The sequence below is a fragment of the Palaemon carinicauda genome, unplaced genomic scaffold, assembly GCF_036898095.1.
Source record: "Palaemon carinicauda isolate YSFRI2023 unplaced genomic scaffold, ASM3689809v2 scaffold49, whole genome shotgun sequence".
NCBI classification, from domain to species: Eukaryota; Metazoa; Arthropoda; class Malacostraca; order Decapoda; family Palaemonidae; genus Palaemon; species Palaemon carinicauda.
In genome coordinates this window covers 140,001-145,000 of record NW_027171750.1, presented here as the reverse complement: position 1 = coordinate 145,000, position 5,000 = coordinate 140,001, and the positions used below count along the sequence as shown (strand labels likewise).

The following is a 5,000-nucleotide window of genomic DNA, read 5'->3' as shown; positions in this document are numbered from 1 at the left end:
AATATTCATATTAAAAATAATATTTATATTATCAATTATAATACTAATATAAGTAATCTTAATAGTAAAATTTAAATCAATAATATTCTTTAAATATATATTATTTATATTTTTAACATTGTTGATAATTTTATCAAAATTAATATTGTTATTGTCATAAATCTCAATATTAATATTATTGATAATAATATTAGTATAACGAAATATCAATATCAATGACAATATTTATGTTAATGTCTAATAATATCAGCATAATTATTAGCATCATTATAATCTTCATAATAATAATAATAATAATAATAATAATAATAATAATAATAATAATAATAATAATAATAATAGTAATAATGATTATCACGATTATTATTATGTTATTATTATTATCATTATTATAATAACTTATTATTATTATTATTATTATAACTTATTTCCATCAATATTTCTATCATTATTATCAATATTATTATTTTTATTATTATTAGCACTATTATAACCATTATTATTATTAGTATAATTTTCATTATTATTATTATTATTATTATTATTATTATTATTATTATTATTATTATTATTATTATTATTATTATTATAAATATCGATATTAATATTAATACTAATTTCAATTTCAAAAATATTGATATGATTAATATTATTATTGTATAAACATCAATAATGATATCAATATAATAATAATATAATTAATATTAAGATTCACAACAAGAACAAGAACAACAACAACAACAACAATAATAATAATAATAATAATAATAATAATAATAATAATAATGACAATGATAATTAATGAAAACCTGGCAACTCATGTAATTTTTATATTTCTCTGATTCTTACAACTAATGATGCGAGCATATAAGGAGAACCAACAATGGGCATGAATATAGGCAACCGAGAAAAGGGCGGCGCTGCGGGCTAAGCTCTTCATACTCTGTTCCATTTCAACCCTTGCTATTTTATACATTACATAAGGTTATAATAAAATTTAGGCTTATGTAAGCAAGGCTAGACTAGCTTAAGTTAGGCTAAAACCAGCAAGGCTAAGCTAGATAAGGTAGGGTAAAAACTTATTATATTCAAGCTACTGTATTCAGCGAAGGCTATGCTTAATTAGATAATAATATCCTATTTCACTTAAGGTATCCTAGGTTCAGTTAGGTCAGGGATGTTTAGTTTTTTGTGTATATCTGGGTAATATCATACTTCCCTTAGCTAGCTTAAGTTAGGGAAGGTTAGGTATGCTTAGTTAAGTAAGAAAATCTAGGCAATAATATCCTATTTGACTTAGGTTAGCTTAGGTTTGGTTAGGTTAGGCATGCTTAGTTATATAAGTATATCTGGGTAAAAATATCCTATTTTAAGGAAGCCTAGGTTTAGTTAGGTTAGGTATGCTTAGTTATATAAGTATATCTGGGTAAAAATATCCTATTTTAAGGTACCCTAGGTTTAGTTAGGTTAGGTATGCTAAGTTATATAAGTATATGTGGGTAAAATATCCTATTTTAAGGAAGCCTAGGTTTAGTTAGGTTAGGTATACTTAGTTATATAAGTACTGTATATGTGGGTAAAATATCCTATTTCAAGGTAGCCTAGGTTTGGTTAGGTTAGGTAAGGCTATCTAGTATTCTTTAAGGTCTTTAGGTAACTATCAGGTTAGGTTATTTATCATAAAACTAAGTTCTTGTTGGGCATTACATAAAACGACATTAGGTATGCCATATGGTCCTAAGGTAATCCAATAGAAATGAAAATAAAGGCAATGTCTACTGCATGTGGCTCCATTATGTTCCTTTAGAGGAACATTCAGTTTTTGGGTTCATTACTCTTTCTTATGTACCATAAATTGATATTAAATTTGAGAAATCAAATGAAATAAGAAATAATGATTTACATATGGTCTCACAATTGGGCTAACCTATATTTCCAGTTATTTTTCGTGTTATCCTGTACACCTTGTAATCACATTTAAGAGTTAATCTAACTGAAAATGGAAATGGTTGTCACAACTTCTGATACAATTATATGATCAAAGGCTTGTGTCTTTATAAAGATTAGCTCATCTACGCCTATTGAATGTTACTATAAGTCGTCTCATAAACATCAAATGATCTTAATTAAGGCAATAGTTTAAAAATCGTGGCAATTTCCTATTTCCCATGTTGTTTACAACCATGACGTCATAGAAAAATATATTCAGACAAATGGAGTTCGTCATTTTGACGATAGACTTCATTCCTTTATCTTGAAGAGTTTTGACATGCAAATTGGGAAGCTAAAATCTTAAACCTTTAAAATTCAGTTATGAAATATATCAACAAAAGTTTGACATAAATCAAATCACTGTTGGTCGTTTAAGTAATCAGCAAAAATAAAAAAAAAATGTAAAGGGTGTAAGATGAGCTATTGGATATTCTATATATATATATATATATATATATATATATATATATATATATATATATATATATATATATATATATATATATATATATATATATATATATATATATATATATATATATATTGTATACATAACATTATGCTAGCTTTAATAATGTCAAGTAATATTTATTTTGTTTTTTTCGTGTAGTTCCCCCCTTAACTGTACTTTCATAGCATTTACTCTGTAATCCTTGTTTGAACAGTGATTTTGTTTGTATTTAGCCCTCCTTGCTGGAGTGAAGTTTAGTCTTCTTTGGAAGTTAGAAGTTGTATTAACTTTAGATTCGCTTGTTCTGTGGAAGTGTTAAGGATTACTCTCTAAGGATCGGCAGTATTTTGTAAGTTGTCCCAGCAAGAAATTTTATTTTATGGCATTATTGTATTGTATTAGCATTTTTCTTTTATAATAGGTGGTGTTTTGGTATTTGCATTTACATGGCTTATTTATTTGTATATAATTTGTACTAGCCCAGAGAAAAGTCACTCCCTTTAGTTGTCTCCAAGGGTAAGGGTTGAATTATCTATGTCTGTCTTTAACTATTTAACCTTGCTGGTTATGAACATCAGAGGCTGCTTTCAAGTAGCAAATGCTAATAAACATTATGGAAGTAATCTTAACTTTTGAAAAGTAGCAGTGTAATATGCTCTTATCAACTATTTTGACAAGTGGGTTAAATCGGCTCACATACTCAAGGAGAGAATAGTCCTTTAATGATTTTAAGAGGTATCACATTTAACCTTGCAGATTTTGTAATATAAAAGGAACGTTTGATATATATTACACTTCTTGAAGATTTTAAACCATAGACTAGATATGAGTCTCTTGAAGAAATTCTACGAATATAGTGGAAATTCCAGTGAAAGTTTTTAACATTACCACTTGAGATGGAATTAAATTCTTAATACCATAGAAGAATGACTGTAATTCTGACCTTCTAATCTTGCAAGGCTTTTAATAAATTTACCAGTTCCCCAGCGTGGTAGTTATGCTGTTATTGAGTTTGATATTTTATTTCAGATGTACCTCTACCTTCAGCTGTGGCTTCCCGTATGGTATTGAAGCCTGGGAGTAATCCAGTCTGTCGGAGGGAGACTATAAAATTACCTTCTTACAAGACTGAAGCAATGGATCTTCTAACTAGTTTCTTATAAGGAATGAGTTGGCAGACGTGACACCTCCTGGGTCTTGCCCTGCATCCTCGTCCAAAACCAGCTAAGTGTCTTTGTCTATATTTTACGTAATTGATGTTGGAAATGCCAAATATTTAATAAGAGTATATAAGTATTAATGGCACTGCTAAAAGTTTCTGCCATTCTGAAATCTGTAGGCATTTCAATTCCGTTCTTGCCTTAGAAATTACAAATGCTGTTGCAACCTTTTAACGTCTAATTTCTTTTTCAGATGAATTTTGTCATTGATTACCTTTGTTGCACACAAAGTACGGGATGAAGTATATCGATGGACATGTTTCTTCACCTTAAAGTAAGAATGGTCAATCTTCCAGAAAAAAATACCAAATCCTAACTTGGTTATGTTGGGAGCGGAATGATTGCACCAAAGGATGCTGACGTTACCCTTAAAGAATTACCTACTCCTATAATCACTGCAGTGCATGGTGTTATTGGTATGGCTGGATTAATCGGAGGTCCTGTCCGAACCTTGAAGTTGCTGCACCTAGATTTTTATCATTAAGATAGACTGAAGTGGACAGAGGATTATAAACGTGCCTTTGAAGTTAACAAAAGCTTTTTGAAGTCTTTATGTTGAAGGCACCAGAATTCGACAAGCTGTTTATTATAACAATGATGTGGGTGTAGGAACAGTTTTGTTGCAGACTAGCAAATGATTTAATTCGCCCAGTTTTTAGTTCTTAAAACTTAAAATACTGTAGCCTCCTCATTTCCTAGAGTATAGTGGGGAAGGTTTGGGCTCTCTATCATATTCTTAAAATTTAATTCATATATTTAATGTATAAATATTAAATATCATTGTATGAAGCTTTTCTGACTAATCCATTGTCTTTTGTAAATAAAATTAAAAACAAATTAAAGGCTAACTTTGTGACCTACAACACCATAACATTGGGATAATTCATATAAAACATATAACCTTATTGCAGACAGATATTAAAGGCGTCTACGCTTGTTTCCGTATGTAATTCTTGGTGTATAAAGATACATATTTTATTACTTGGATCCATAATGCTGTCTCCTATTAACGAGGAGTAAGTCGTGAAATATTGATAAACTCTGGCTTCTTAATTGTTCCCCCTTATGCATTCTCATGATATTTGCTATGATTGTTTGAACTGTTAGTTTGTCATATCTGCTGGGGTACAACTTGCTCCTTATTTTGAAATTTGTTTTAATAGTATTTTTGACGTTTGTTCTAATAGTTGAAGCTTTTTTTGTCACGTTTTGGCATTAGTTCTATTTTTTTTTCAAATAAAAAGATGGTTCAACTCCAGGATTTTGTCTCCTTAATTATGTACTAAATCCCATTAGAGGACAGTCTCTATACTCAGGCGTTACTAGAGGAGTAACTA

At 29.0% G+C, this 5,000-nt stretch overlaps 1 long non-coding RNA gene across 2 annotated transcripts; it reads left to right on the top strand.

Annotated features, from left to right (window-relative positions):
* The first annotated feature begins 2,734 nt into the window (after nucleotides 1-2,734).
* On the top strand, nucleotides 2,735-4,505 carry LOC137637010 (uncharacterized). 2 transcript variants are annotated; one of them, XR_011043350.1, is made up of 3 exons: nucleotides 2,735-2,792; nucleotides 3,473-3,666; nucleotides 3,857-4,505. It is a non-coding gene; the product is annotated as an uncharacterized lncRNA (long non-coding RNA). The 2 variants fall into 2 exon arrangements; XR_011043349.1 differs by having other exon boundaries at nucleotides 3,473-4,505.
* The last annotated feature ends 495 nt before the right edge of the window (nucleotides 4,506-5,000 follow it).